The following is a 16,398-nucleotide window of genomic DNA, read 5'->3' on the forward strand; positions in this document are numbered from 1 at the left end:
GAGTCTACTTCTGTTTTGTAAGTAAGATCACTTCCTTCTTTATTCAGGTGTGGGTTTATTCTGGGATGGATAGAGCTAGTGAATGATATTCCATTTTTCTAATCTTCAATTGCATTTCAACTCTTACGAGAGGGATTATAAAACATCAACATATTATAAATGATGCCCAATAAGTTAAGGGTAAAAATGTCTTGGCTAAAGACACAGCATCATCCAGTGAAGTAAACAGTGTCTGGGTACTGGGCAAGAACTATGAATGACACCACAAAGATAGGGCAGAGTGTCTCTTCATTGGTTTACATGGCAGTGTATTCATGTTTAACAGTGTTGGATGGCAGCGTTGTGGTTCTCCAACATACAGGGAATGCTTTTCTGGTAAATAATCCTCTCCTGTTTTGTTTTTTTTTCCAAACACAAATTGTTTAATAAGACAAATATTTGAGAGATCTTGTCCATATTCATTTCTAACTGATTGTGTTCAAAGTGCAGTTCGACTCAATTATATTTGCTTAAAATTTTTTGACGGTAAAGTTGATACAAACAACAGCTATGAGATGAAATTTGTATTGGGGAGAGAATGGAAGCCAATTGCCTCAATATAGATGTTATTCTTGGTCTCTGGAAACTCTTTTTTCTTTGCCAGCTATCACAATTTTTATTTTTTTTTTAAAAAGTTTTAATATGCTGCTACTTTTTCCTATAGTCTTTTTGAAGGTGGGACCAGATGAGGTTGAGACTGGATTATTTCTGACTTATGGGGAGCCCAGAAGTAGACTCCAGACATCCTCTATGTGCTGCTGAGAGCATCAGGACCTCCCATTCTGCTGTGTGCTCTCCATTTTTGATGGGTTTTTCACCTTCAAAACCCAGCTCAATAATGACAGGGAATCACCACCTCCCTGGTGACCAAATCCAGGCATCCTACTTAAGGCTCCTGTCTCTATTTCTCGAAGTTGCTGAAATGTGTCCGGGACTTGGGACAGTGAATCATTCTGGCCACAGCCAATGCTTAAAGCCAATGGTTCTATTAGAAGCATATTCGGATCCCAGTTTCTTCGTTTTGGGGTTGGCTTCTGTGGAATCTGACCACTTCTGTAATTTTGTTGCCTTTTGCCTAACAGAATTATTTTTTGCTGCCTTCAGTTCTGCTCTCTCTCTTTCTCCCTTTCCTGTTTAATGAACAGAACAAAATAAAGTGACATGTAAGCATAGAGCTATTTTATTTTTCACTCAACGGTGGCCATGATCATAACAATGAAAACAGAAGAGAAAAGGGACTTCGTCGTAGGTGCAAGGTTGGGGTTATGCAAAATGGAGAAATAACCAGGTCAGTGCCCAGGAGCCCATCATACAATGATGAGCATTTCAGGGGAATGAAAAGAACATGTACGTTGGGATTCCCAATTTCTCTGTTATCATCGTCTTGGGCCAGGTATTTAACATGTGCTGCATTGGTTATGGCTGAGGAAAGTGCTTGGAGGAAGCAGTTCTTTAAGTTTACTTGTTGTGTCTGGGAGGTAATAAAGATCTTTATTTACAAATAATGCACTTTCTGGGAAGTGCCTTTGTGTGGGCATTGCACACCCTAGCAAAACGATGGGTTCTTTGTTTTGCCTCTGTGGGAAGGGCAAAAGTTGGTCTGCAGGACACTGTTTTGCAGCCAGACTTTTTACTCTCTGGGTGTGCGACACTGTTCATCATTTAACCTCTCTGCAACTTAGGATTCTCATTTCTGGAATGGAGTTAATAATGTTGTTAGAATAACTGAGGAACCAGGAGATGAAAGGACTGCACTTTCACTAATGCAATTTACTTCGCGTTTGCCTGGTATCTATCTTTTGAAATGCTGTCGTGCCACCTCCTCAGGGAAGCCTTCCTGGACCACTTGGGGGCTGAATGGCCCCCTCCCCTCCTTGGTGAGAGCACTTATCTCACTACATGTAGCCCTGGGTTTATTTGGCTATTCCACCACTTGCCTGTAAGTTCCTTTAGGATAGAAACAACGATCCTCATCTTGTATCAAATGAAACTTAGAGCCCAGCTCAGTGGCTGGCTCCCAGTAAAGGCAGTCAAATGATGGATGAATTGAACTCTATCATTAAAAGCGGTGCTCAAAAAGGCACTAGAAGCAAATGTCTATCAGCTCCTCATGGCAATGTATGGTGAAACAAATTTTAAATCAGTTTTCACACATTCTTAAAATAGAGTTTCCTAAAAGTCCATGGATGGGAGGGAGATGCAAGAGGGAGGAGATATGGAGATATATGTAGACATATAGCTGATTCACTTTGTTATAAAGCAGAAACTAACAGACAATTGTAAAGCAATTATACTCCAATAAAGATGTTAAAAATAAATAAATAAATAAAGTAAAACCAAAAAAAAAGTCCATGAAGTCTAAGGAAACAAAAAATAAAAGACCTTTACTGGGAAAAAAATTTGGGGTACCATTTCTCCCCCCTGCTTTCTCATATGAAATGATGGAGAAGGTATAAGAGTAATGATTGAATACTGGGGCAAAGATAAAGGCTTTGGGCAGACCCTGGATTATATAATCACCAGTTATACCCAGTATTCCTGTGTGACCTGCAAAACAAAGCATCTTTTTAGCCGTATAAAGTGATGTAGAAGTATTTGAGGCAGGTCTTTTTGATGTGTTTGCCTGGCAGGTGAAAGAACAAAGATACATGTACCACAGTGTTCATTGCAGCACTATTTACAATAGCCTGGACATGGAAGCAACCTAAGTGTCCATTGACAGATGAATGGATAAAGAAGATGTGGCACACATATACAATGGAATATTACTCAGCCATAAAAAGGAGCGAAGTTGAGTTATTTGTAATGAGGTGGGTGGATGTAGAGTCTGTCATACAGAGTGAAGTAAGTCAGAAAGAGAAAAACAAATACCATATGCTAATGAATATATATGGAATCTAAAAAAACGGTACTGATGAAGCTAGTGGCATGGCAGGAATAAAGACACAGGTGTAGAGACTGGACTTGAGAACACGGGGAGGGGGAAGGGTAAGCTGGGACGAAGTGAGAGAGTGGCATGGACATATATACACTACCAAATGTAAAATAGACAGCTAGCGGGAAGCAGCCGCATAGCACAGGGAGATCAGCTTGATGCTTTGTAACGACCTAGAGGGGTGGGATAGGGAGGGTGGGAGGGAGACACAAGTAGGATGGGATATGGGGATATATGTATACATAGAGCTTATTCACTTTGTTATACAGCAGAAACTAACAACATTGTAAAGCAATTATACTCCAATAAAGATGTAAAAAAAACGAACAACGGAAGTTATATTTTGGATTTTCCAGAAGTGAGGACAAATCTGTAAAACTAAATTGATTTCTCTCAACACACATGACCACTTTGATAGCGCTGGTCTGAGGAAGAGATGGCATGGTTTTTCTCTCTCATCTGTTCCTGTCTTCCTTCCCCTAACATCCGGTATTTCATAATAAAATTTCCAACAGATACGGGTTGTTCAACAGTCACTAGCAATACATTAATTAATTATGTGTGCCAGACTTTCAGCATATAATTAAGCTAAACAAAACTGCATTAAAGTAATATGAATAATTTGACTTCAAGCCACCAAAACAAGGAAACTGAGTGAAAGCAGAATCTCTGACCTCACTCACTTTAGCATATTGGAGGAGACAAAAATATAATCAGAGTTATAAATCATACAGCTGCCACAATACGGTGATGCAGAAAGGAAGTTGTTCTGACCTTTGATTTGGAGGAGTTTGAAAGGTAGAAATTAAAGTGAACACTTTGTTCTTCTGCTAGAAATAAAATTCTTCAACTAGGAAATACAAAACCAACAACAAAATACCTTTCCTTAGTTATGTGGGTAACGTCTGTTTTTGTTGTCTTTTTTCAGGTTATTTTCTTACATTTTCTTCAATATGATTGAGGTACAGAGCCTTGACATTGTCTCAAAACTATTTTATGTCGACACGTTTTACTGTCTCTAAAACTGAAATTCAGAGAATAAACTATATTTCACATCTACAAAAATAGGATAAGCTCTTAATACCCCCCCAAATTATAAAAGTGATACTATTCACTGTGGATTCGTTTGGAAAATGTGGAAAAGTGTGTAAAAAAAAAATCCATTCATAATTCTACTGTTTTGAGAATCTTGAGAAAACCACAGTCAAGACTAGTTTTCTTCCAGTTAGAGTGTGTGTGTGTGTGTGGGTTGATGGTTGTCATGTTATATATACACTCTGGTAACTGCCTCTTTCACTTATGTTTCACATGCATTTTTCCATTTTAATAGAAACCTGTCACATGGATAAATGATACTTTATTTAACAAGGTCAGTGTTTTTTAGCATTCAATTGTTTCCAATTTTTAATCATTATTTTAGAAAACCAATGAGCTATCCAATGTGCAACAGAGCCAGGCTTTAAACATTATTTGAAGAAAGCAAAACACTCAGGGAATATTGTCAATACTTTATAATAACTATAAATGAAGTATAATCTTTAAAAATTGTGAATCACTATATTGTTCACCTGTAATTTAGATAATATTGTACATCAACTGTATTTCAATTAAAAAATAAAATAGAAAAGCAAAACATTTGAATGAACATAACTCTGTATGTACAGTGAACATAAATCTGTATGCATGGCTCTGATTTTTGCTTCCTATTAACTTCCAAGAGGAGTTCTTTCAATAAAGGGTATGAGCAGTTTTAATTCTCTTGTTACCTCATATCAAAGACTCATCCAGAAAGGCCAGAGAAGCTAAGCCACTTGCACTCCCACCAGCACGGATGAGCCACATGACCAGCCCTGAAAAAGGATGTTCTTAGAGGAGTATTTCCATAGAAACTTGGGGTGAGGGTGGGGGAGGGAATGTAGAGTCATAAAATTGAAGAATCTAAATTGTTTTCCTTGTTTTCCTCCATGCACAAACAGCGGCAGCAGAGGGAGAGAAGGAAAAGAGTTGTGAAAAATGGCAAAGGCCATCTGAATGTATTGTTCTTATGAGAACCTATCTGTGAGGTATGAAACCTATTCGGAGCGAGTAGCCAATTCATCCCTCATCGGCATATCAGGAAGGATTTAAAGTGCAAAGATGCGATGAACCAGCTTAAAAAATGAAAAGAACCAAAGCACAGAGGGCTGCGTATCCAGACTCACTCACCCAGTAAATGGATATCTTCACTGGTAATAGATTTTGTTCAAGATGCCACCCCACCGCCTTTTCTGAGAACTGCTCTCCCACCTGGCCCATGAGCGTTGGCACCTAGCAACTATGGCTGTACCCCTGCTGTGCTGATTAGGCTGGCTGGCTCAAGCTAGGTTGGCTAGAGATTTTCCTGAAGATAGTAAGTTGGTCTTTCACATAAGCTGGTATCTCTTTGGTTTCGAGGAATAGAAAACTTGACTTACACCATCTGAGGCATAAAGGTATTTTGTTGACTCACATACCCAAACTGTTCGAGGAGAGACTTGGACTCTTGGAGTGATTTGATGGAGGACTCAAAAATGATGTCATCCAAGTCTTGGCTTCCTTTCCTTCGAGTTGGCTCAACCCTCTAGCTGGCTTCCCTCACGGTCGCAGGTTACAGCAGCCCCAAACTCACATTCTCACTCAGACACGGAGAAGAGTGACACTGTGTCCTAGCTTTCTAGACAAATCTTCCCTGGATTCACTCTAACTGCAGCTACTTAGGCCTGTGTCTTTCCCTGAACCAATCACTAGCCATGGAAATGGAAGCCACTGGTTGACTGAAGCCAATTTGAGTTTCCCTCTAGAGTGGAGGTAAGGTCCATCCTTCACCCACTGCACTGCTGGGGAATTGGAATAATGTCAGGAGCGGGGAGCTACATCCCACAGAGGAAATCAACAAATATGCACTAACATCTCCCTTGTGGTTGGGACTCTAATTTGTAAAACTGGTTGTCATGGGGGGTGAATTCTACCAAATGGGTGGAGCAGCAGTAGAATGACAAAAAGAAAGCAGGTGGGACAGAGAAGCAGAAACAGGAGTGAGAAGAGAATACTGATGAATTTGTATTTATTTCTTCTAGTGCTTTCAAGGTCTAGTTCTATCCTACCCTCTGTTCCTTGAGAATTCCCCATGTCCTTATAATAACCGCCCCCCTTTTTGATTAAGTCATTTTGTGTTGTTACCTGCAGCCACATGTGCACCAGTAATGGCTTCTAGAACATTCCCAAGTCCTGCCTACCTTTGGCTCAGACGTGAGCCTTCCATTTGATAGTTCTGTTACCTCTTTTATTTTTATTTTTTTTTTGCGGTACGCGGGCCACTCACTGTTGTGGCCTCTCCCGTTGCGGACCACAGGCTCCGGACGTGCAGGCTCAGCGGCCATGGCTCACGGGCCCAGCCGCCCTGCAGCATGTGGGATCTTCCCGGACCGGGGCACGAACCCGTGTCCCCTGCATCGGCAGGCGGACTCTCAACCACTGCGCCATCAGGGAAGCCCCTGTTCCCTCTTTTAAAGGTGATCTTATAAGGTGTCTTGGATTGAATGCAGCAAGCAGGAACAGGGAGCAGTAAGAGCTGACCATGAACCTGAGACAGGCTGGCAATAGTTTATCGCACCCATTTGATATGGGTATAAGGACGACATTTGACTCCATTTACTTAGCAGATGTTTATCAGTTCCCGCCATGGGAATGTTGCAAAAATCTTCAAAGAAGACTTTTCTCCCCTCCTCCCTGTACCTTGGATGCAATGTTCTGTGAAATATGTTGAATTTTTTTTCTTTACAAAACCCATAAAAATGTCCTGGTTGACGTGCAATGTTGTGACAAGCCCTAGTAGATTGTGTCAACCATATTACCTCATGTTACATTAAGTGACACATTGTAATGTGATTGATACAACATGGGATGACACATCATAATGCAAAATATCATCTGGAAAATGTAGAAAAACAACAGAAGACTCGAAGCCACTTTTACTTTCAAATTCTTTGAATGTGATGGTGGAAAAGATCTGCTTCATTAGGATAGTCACCTGGGAAAGGATTCAGGTCTTGTCTGGGTTTGCTGCTCTTTCCTTCGTAATTAACAGGGAATGTAGAAAACAATTGCATCTTTGGGGACTGATAAACTCCGAGTTTGAACTGAATGTCTCTAAGTCTTTGTACAGTTCTTCAGTGACACTATCTTTTCTGTGCATTAAAATTGCCTTCAGAACTTTTATATCAAAAGAACTCCATCCAGCCACCCAAGTTGATATTCTCTTTAAAATCTCTGATATTTCTTTCCCTCGTTCTCCAAAGACTGGGGAAAAAACACCTTTTCAGATTTCACTCTAAGGTCCATGAGGGTCTTGTAGTGGAATACCTTTTAAAATGTTTACTGTATCTGCAGAGTCTCACACAGTGCCTGGCACATGGTAACACTTAATATGTGTTTGTTAAATGACTTATTGAAGAGTCTTTATCTTTAATTATACTTTATTTGCATTTATTGAGCGGCAATTAATCAGATAGAGTAAAGCACCATGTATGAGTTTCTTAGCGCTGCCACAGCAAATTACTACAAACGTGGTGGCTTTATTCTCTCATAGTTCTGGGGGACTGAAATCTGAAATCAAAGTGTCAGCAAGACCAAGCTCCCTCTGAAGGCTTTAGGGGCAGGTGCTTCTTTGCTTCTTCCAGCTTTTGGTGGCTCCAGAGCTCCTTAGCTTGTGGCCTCATACTTCCAAGCTCCACTTCTGTCTTCACATGGCCTTTTTCTCTGTCTCTGTGTCGTCTTCTCTTCTTTTTTTTTTTTTATAAAAAACAATATTTTATTTATTTTTTATACAGCAGATTCCTATTAGTTATCTATTTTATACATATTAGTGTATATATTGTCAATCCCAATCTCCCAATTCATCCCGCCCACCCCCCTCCTGCTTTCCCCTCTTAGCATCTATACATTTGTTCTCTACATCTGTGTCTCTATTTCTGCCTTGCAAACAGGTTCACCTGTACCATTTTTCTAGATTCCACACATATACGTTAATATCGATATTTGTTTTTCTCTTTCTGACTTACTTCACTCCGTGTGACAGTCTCTAGATCCATCCATGTCTCTACAAATTCTTCTTCCCTTCTCATAGGATCCTTGAGTCCACTTGGGTAACCTCGAGATGGATGATTTCATCTCAAAATCCTTAACTTATTTACATCTGCAACTACCCTTTTTTCCAAATAAGGTTGTATTTACAGGTTCCTGGTGGATATATATTTGGGGGGGCCACCATTCAACCCATATACCCCAATTAACAAAAATAAAGATGGGGGTATGTTAGGGAGGTTAACATTTTGGGTTGACCGTTTCATAAAATCTCTCTGTTTTGATCTGTGTTGAAAACCTTGTCTGTTTACTTTCACATCTTAGTAATGATAGTATTATGAAGTTGATTATATGTTTCTTTAATAATAGTTATCTCTGTAATATCACAGGCAGCTTTCCTCATCTGAATATGAATTTGCACTATTAACTGAAGATAGAGAGAATGGAAAAAGCTGAGATGCGTTTATTGGCTACAATATAGACTCTTAAAGTCCTTTAAAACATGCCAACTGACCTCATGTCCTCCCTGAATGTGTGTGAGATACACGGGCTTTGTCCTGTGTTTAAACAGAGTGTATGGAGGGATTCTGGCTAGTTGATGATTTTGAGTATGTAAAGTTTCCCTAAATGTGAATTTCATCCCTGTTACCTACCCTTATGCCCATATCCACCTACAGAGAGGAGAGAAACAAATTTGGAGTGACCTCTCCCTTGTGAGAGAGGTAACATGAGAAGGGGACAGGCTATTCAAGAGAGAAGGTGTGGCCTTGCAGTCAGCTTCAGAGCCACCAAATGCTCATTCAAAAGAACACTCATTCTCTAAAAATGTGTGGCCAGATCCTGATGCCAAAACATCAGCCTCTGTACACCGGTGCCAAATTGAATCTCCGAGACAGAGCTTTGGGTGAAATAGAAAAGAATAGCTTTATTGCTTTGCCAGGCAAAAGTGGACAGAGCGGACTCATGCCTTTGAAAACTATGTGTCCCAACCCGGGGGAGTTTGTTGAGGAGTTTTATGGCAACAGTTCAAGGGTGGGCTCGCTGGTGAGATTAGGGTGTGTGCAGGGCCTGCACTCCTCTAATCTGGTCTCAGGTAATCTCCTTGATGAGCTCCTCTGGTTCCTTTAGTCTGGCCTCAGGTGGTCTTCCCTGGTGTGAAGAATGGTGGCATCCTCCACTTGTTGGGCTTTAATTCTATAAAGGGCTTCAAGGCATTGTTATGTGTATCCCTTGAGCTGGATACATATACAACCTGCCCCAAGGCTGCACTATTGTTTCTTGACTGCTCCTCTCTTGTCTCTGTATCCCCTCCCTTCCCTGTTTAGCAACTGTTCAGATCTGCCCTTTGGAGCTCAGGGAAGGTCCTGGAGGCTGGAGGGGGACAGAAGGGCTTCCATGCCCCGGACCCCCACAGGGTCTTGCTCAGTTTCTTTCTTTTAATTTAATTTTTATTTTTGGCTGCATTGGGTCTTCATTGCTGCACGTGGGCTTTCTCTACTTGCGGCGAGCAGGGGCTACTCTTTGTTGCTGTGTGGGGGCTTCTCATTGCGGTGGCTTATCTTGTTGCGGAGCACGGGCTCTAGGTGCGCAGGCTTCAGTAGTTGCAGCACATGGGCTCAGTAGTTGTGGCTCACGGGCTCTAGAGTGCAGGCTCAGTAGTTGTGGCGCGTGGACTTAGTTGCTCCACTGCATGTGGGATCTTCTGGGACCAGGGCTTGAACCCATGTCCTCTGCATTGGCAGGCAGATGCTTATCCACTGCGCCACCAGGGAAGTCCCCCTGTTCAGTTTAGTCCTCTTACTCATGATGGCCAATATGCCTCTGGTCCTTCTTTCTAACAGCAAGGCAGCAGGACCATAGTTTTATATTAACTTTTCCCCTCTTTGTTCAATATCTTGTGGCTGCATAGAGTAATTTAATAAATCAAAATCATCTCTTTCAATTTTCATAGTGGCTACATTGGTGTTCTTTTGAATGGAGTTCAATTATTGGGATGGCATATATTACTTTGAATCATTTTACAGCTCAATCAATACACACATCTTCATAATAAATATTGATGTTCCTTGGAAGCCTCCACCAGTGTCCCACACATTCAGCATGGCTGTTAGGATTCAGGCAGCTCGGGGTAATTAATATTTTTATTTTCTCCTTCCATTGAACTCACATCTGAATGTGGCCCTTCAAGAGGGAAGAGGAATTCTGAAACAAGTCAGTTCAAAAGCTATTTTACACTAACAACACTTCACAAAGAAGTTTGAGAACTGAAGTGTGCTCTGGAACGCCACTCCTACAGAATAAAGACTCAACTCATTGGGGAAAATGAATAGCCTAACTGCTTTCATCTTTGAAAATGACCAGCCAGGAAGAAATAGAATGTTTCCCTAGTAGGTTTAGAAAAGGGGAAATCTTAACTCAACTAAATCCTCAAACAAATATCAAAGGCTTGTAGCTAGGAAAACAAAGAGGATACCTGGGGAGTGTCTTCTGAAGGTGCAATGAAATCTGAACATCTGAAATCCCAAGATCACTATGTTTATTAAATAAGGTTCTTATCTGATCTTATATCTGAGTATATTCTTACAGTCAGATATAACTGATGATTTATTTTGGAGTTCAGAACACAGTGAATTATTGTCAAACAAATAGGAACATGTTTGAATTGCTAAAATATTTTGGTTTCCAGTAAGAACTGAACCCCAATCTACAGTGTCTACAGTGAAGGCATGGGGTCTCACCTACATCTTCACAAACGAAGAACTAGACTCCCCCCTCCCCAAAACACGTATTTCCTCACAAAGGGGTCACGTAATCTCTGGTATTTGTTCTTAATCATAATGTGTATACTATATACACCCATTTTTTAAAAATTGAAGTACAGTTAATTTACAGTGTTGTATTAGTTTCAGGTGTACAGCAAAGTGATTCAGTTATATATATATATATATATTCTTTTTCATATTCTTTTACATTATAGGTTATTACAAGATATTGAACATAGTTCCCTGTGCTATACAGTAGATCCTTGTTTATCTATTTTATACACAGTAGTGTGTATCTGTTAAGCAAACACCTAGATACTCTCTTTTTGTTGTTGTTAACTCTTTGGAACCCAGAGCATTGACAAAGTCATGTTAGTCAGGAAGAACTATCAGAAAAAAAATAGAACAGTTTTTTTGGGGGGGGGGGTTGGGTTTTTTTTTGCGGTACGCGGGCCTCTCACTGTTGTGGCCTCTCCCGTTGCGGAGCACAGGCTCCGGACGCGCAGGCTCAGCGGCCATGGCTCATTGGCCCAGCCACTCCGCGGCATGTGGGATCTTTCCGGACCGGGGCACGAACCCGTGTCCCCTGCATCGGCAGGCAGACTCTCAACCACTGCGCCACCAGGGAAGCCCAGAAATAGAACAGTTTTGAATTACAGCCTGAGGCTAAATTGTGAGACAAGAAGGATTTTGTTTATTTGTTTCACAAGCTTAGAAAGTTTTTCCCAAATGCTGAAAACGGCAGGTCCTCCAAGTGCCTACTGTGTGTACACAGAGCAGTGTTTTTCAGATGTTTCCAAAATATCTTCTCCAGTCGGTTTGTATCAGGTATTGTCCCAATGATTTTATTTTGCTCTTGTAATTTGAGCTACATTTCAGTGCTGATTTATTACTGGAACATGAAAATCCTTGCCAGTGGTTATAAAAGGAAAAGGCAAACCCTTCGCACGTTTAGCAGTATCACAACAGTGTTGACTCTAAACTTTGAAATCTTCAAAATGGTCTAAGCTCAGAGCCCTTTCTCTCCCATTTCTGTGCAATTTATTTCAAACCTTTCCCAGACCCAGAATTTTGAACGTTTCGTGTTGTATTTTCCTACTTATTTTTATCTCTGTTGCTCCTAAGACTAGAAAGCAATGCTGTTCAGAGTCAGAAAATTTTAAGTAAGAAAATGAGAGCCCTGAGTGTAAATTTAAGGCATTCTATGTTGCTTTACTTCTGTGTATATATTGGTACTGGTAATTTGATAACATAGGGCACTGAATGAAGAAAGTGAGGAATGATCCAGATATGAGGGAGCGTGCACTGCACATTCAGACCTTATCAGCTCCAGGATCAGTTATCTGTTTGAAGAAAATTACATTGCATCTGTCAATAGACTTAATAACTCAGTGCCTGCTATTTGATAATGGATAATCACACAAATTCAGGAAGCTAGACCATATGCCATTCCAGTTTTCTATTCTCTTATTCACCTTAATTTTCTAGATGAGTGAAATTATCTAGTCCTGGACTCAAGATGGCATACATGGGAATAGAGCCTGCAGGAATCCAGCTGCCTCTGATGTTAGCGGCCCACAGGGCGCGGCTGCCGGGTTATGTCTGCGACCCTGGCAACTAATTGAAATGGGCAGAGTTTGGAAAATTGTAAACCTGGACAAAGCAAGTGATTTATGGTTGGAAAAATAATAAAGGGTGGATGTGGGACAGCTGAGGGAATTGGCTGGTGGGAAAAAGTGAGGCCGTAGGGGCCAAGGATTCAGGCTCTAAGGAATAATTCTGATCTCTGTATTTAGACCAGGAAGACTAGAGACTAAATGGTGGAGATGATTTAGAGATGTTTTTCCCTGGAAGCAGGGGATGTTTCAGGGCTCTTCTTTTGTACTGATCCAAGATGCTATTTCTATTTACAGAATAATTTCTCTACTCTCAAATAATATGGTCATAATATCACTTAGTAGTGATTTTGATGATGATTGTTGAGTGAATTAATTTTAATGATAAACAAATAGATGTTCCTTGTTCTCAGATATCAAGAAGATCAGATGCAGGTACTTTCTGGTGTGGACCCGGCTGCCCGGGGACGTCATCAGGGACTCAAACTCTTTCTACCTTTGTGCTATGCCCTCCATACCAGGGTTCTTGTCTTGATGCTTGTTTCTGGTGGTCACCAGGTGGCCACCACATCTATATCCTCCTGTGCAAGATGGGAAGAAAAGGACTGAGTCATCAGCATTTGCCCCTTCACATGAGGAGAAGCAAACCGGCTCCAGAGGCTCCCAGTAGACTTTGACTTTCATCCCATTAGCCAGAACGGTGTCGCATCAACATCTTGAACTTCCAAGAAGCTACACAAGTGAGCATCTCACCTGCGGCTGGGCATATTGCTGCTCAAAAACAATCAGAGTTTTGTGAACAATGAAGGAAAAAAGAATACTTATCAGTTGGGCAATGAGCAGGAGATGCCAGAACCATCTACTTAAGATTTATTGTGGAAGAAGACTAAGTGTTAGACAACTGTGCTATCTCACATAATCACAGGGAAGAGGTGGTTCAAATGATGTCAACAGTGGGGGCCACGGGGACACCACTGTAGTCTCTCTTTACATGGTCTTTTTAATAGGAATGAATTAGATGGTTCGGGAATTTGTATCAAATCAAGCAAAACCACAAGGCTATACCAGGGAGAGCTGACTCAGCAAGGACAGGAAACTGAATCCACATTTCAACCTGGTTCTTGGCTAGAATTATCTCCTAGGTTTCTACAAGGCCAGAGTCTCAACTAAGCTCCTCTCTGTCTCTCTCCCAGATTTACTGACTTTCAGACCTCAGATTTCTGTGGGCTGGGAATAATAATCAAATCATGTTCCTAGAGGAAGAGGACATCTTGCTGCAATAAGAGTCTATCACCTATTAACTGAATCACACAGATAAGAACATGAAAAAAGCTACGTACATTTTGTACCTGTGCTACGTTTCTTTTTCTCCCAGGCAAGCTCACAGGGTTTGATAGGCATCTAACGTCTCCAGAAATGCTAGAGAGGGAAGTTGAGGCAGATCGTACTGTGTTTGACAGATACGGATCCTGAGACTCAAAGGCTTTTTCCTGAGTCACCAAGCAACAGTCACCACTGCAGATACTGCTGAAAAACTCTTTCCACTCGGCCACATGGCCTTGCTGCAAATGGATGCCTCTCAGAAAGCTAAATCACTACCTCGAACGAAGACAAGGCCATTGGTCAAGCATTTTCTTATTTTTTTTTTCTAAATATTCTGAGTCTCATGACATAGGCGGATTGTGTATTTATGACAACAGCAGTTTATTAATTAATTTATTTTTGCTGTGTTGGGTCTTCGTTTCTATGTGTGGGCTTTCTCTAGTTGTGGCAAGCGGAGGCCACTCTTCATCGCGGTGCGCCGGCCTCTTACTATCGCGGCCTCTCTTGTTGCGGAGCACAGGCTCCAGATGTGCGGGCTTAGTAGTTGTGGCTCACGGGCCTAGTTGCTCCACAGCATGTGGGATCCTCCCAGACCAGGGCTCGAACCCGTGTCCCCTGCATTAGCAGGCAGATTCTCAACCACTGTGCCACCAGGGAAGCCCAAGCATTTTCTTTTGAAGTGAGGATTTCCTTGAGTAGTCAGTTAGGGTGCGCCAAATGCCTCAGCCAGAGGATGTTCCAGGAGCTGGGCTTGTCTTGGTAGATTCATGAGGGCTTGACAAGGTCACCATTTTTGTTTCTGCATCTTTTAAGCGAGAGAAAAATGTGTTTCCAACTTAGAATTTGTATCCTTCATTCTTGTACCTAATTGTGGAATAGCTGTGAATAAGTATGTAAAGTTGTAATGGGCGAGTGTCCTTCTTTTTTCTATCATTTACTCACTCAACTATTTATGGTGTATCCACTATGTTCTGGGTATGGTTCTAGGTGGGGAGAATACGAGACAGGTGAGCTTGCTGCTCCCTGGGGCTTTCTTTATAGCAAAGGGGAGACACAAGCAGCAAGTGCGTGATTAGTGCTTTCAATGAGCTGAACTCAGAAGGTGGCAAACAGAATATGACTTCGTAGTTTTTCTTACCATTGTTCCTTGGAAACTGACTCTTGCACTATTCATCCTCATCCTGTGGACAAAACCTGGGGCTAGCAGCATCATTTTCCCACTTTTAGTTACAAGAAGAATCTCCAAGGTATTTGAAGGGTACTGCTCTAAGACAGAAGAAGGTAGGTTTGCTGAGGGAACAGGAAACCAAAAGCACCATGGTCACCTTCCTTCCTGGGAAGAGGGGAGAGAGCCTGGGAGCAGCTGAGGTGGGAACTCAGATGGGAGCTGGCCAGGTCCTGGGCCAGGAGTGCGGGTTTTATTTCTAGCTTGGGCAGCAGCAGTATCAGAGGGTTTTGAGCAGGAGAGTTATGTCCTCTGATGTGTAGTTTCAAAGATCACTGACTTTTGAGGGGGAGTGGATTGTAGGGAAGCAAGTGAGGAAACAGAGACATGGGTGGTTGGGGGAGGCTCCTGCCCTTTGTCCAGGGGAGGGAATGAAGGTGAGGAGGAAGATGGTGAAGATGGATTGGGGCCTGCAAAGTCTTTCAGGTGGACCCTTCTCTCTTCTAGTCCATGAAACCTACCCCTGTGGCTGCCATGCTGTAGTACTTAGTAAGTCCTCCATGAATTTCACATGGACATCTTTGTGAGTTAAAGAAGTGCCGTTGGGCTTCCCTGGTGGCGCAGTGGTTGAGAGTCCGCCTGCCGATGCAGGGGACACGGGTTCGTGCCCCGGTCCGGGAAGATCCCATGTGCCGCGGAGCGGCTGGGCCTGTGAGCCATGGCCGCTGAGCCTGCGTGTCCGGAGCCTGTGCTCCACAAGGGGAGAGGCCGCAACAGTGAGAGGCCCGCGTACCACAAAAAAAAAAAAAAAAAAAGTGCCGTTTATGTGATTTAAAGAAAAATGTGTCTTGTGGCTTCCCTAACTTCTTCTCTAATATCTCACAACCGCTTTCTAAATTTAGATCTTAGAATAAGCATGTATTAGAGGCATAAAATCAGGCTAAGGTAAACTTTCCCTGACTCAGAATTTTTCTAATTGTCACACCTTGGCATAATTCAGCCTTCAATCCCTACACAGAAGAAAAAGCATCATTAAATATTGGAATAATTTAGTTGACTTTTTAAAAAGGTATTCTCACTGCCCCTTCACTTTTCCTCTCTCTTTCTCTCCCTCTGCCTTCTTTCCTTCTCTCCTCCCTCCCTCCCTTCTTTCTCTCTTCCTTTCTTCCCTTCCTCCCTTCCTTCCTTCCTTCCTTCATTCCTTCCTCTTTCTTTCTTTCTCTCTTATTTCATAAATAAGAGAATAGGAAAGCAGAGGACTTCATTTGAGAGAGAAAACTCAAGGGGCAGTGCCATCACTTACCCAGTTTTACATTTATACACATTTGTCAATAATTATTTTGAGGAAACAAAAGGAAATTCAGTGGAAAATAAAGAAACAATCCCCAGTATAACCAGAAACCACTCCCAGAGCCACCATAAACGTTCAGCACAGTGCATGGCTTCAAAGCAGAACTT

General features: G+C 41.8%; 1 long non-coding RNA gene across 1 annotated transcript in view; it reads left to right on the plus strand.

Annotated features, from left to right (window-relative positions):
- Positions 1 to 3,221: 3,221 nt before the first annotated feature.
- LOC109551235 (uncharacterized) overlaps positions 3,222 to 16,398 on the plus strand; it is a 107,298-nt gene continuing 94,121 nt past the window's right edge. The window contains exons 1-2 of the long non-coding RNA XR_004521770.2: positions 3,222 to 4,343; positions 4,753 to 5,800. This is a non-coding gene — a long non-coding RNA (uncharacterized lncRNA). The remainder of the gene's footprint in view (positions 4,344 to 4,752; positions 5,801 to 16,398) is intronic.

The sequence above is a fragment of the Tursiops truncatus genome, chromosome 14 (genome assembly GCF_011762595.2).
Source record: "Tursiops truncatus isolate mTurTru1 chromosome 14, mTurTru1.mat.Y, whole genome shotgun sequence".
NCBI lineage: Eukaryota > Metazoa > Chordata > Mammalia > Artiodactyla > Delphinidae > Tursiops > Tursiops truncatus.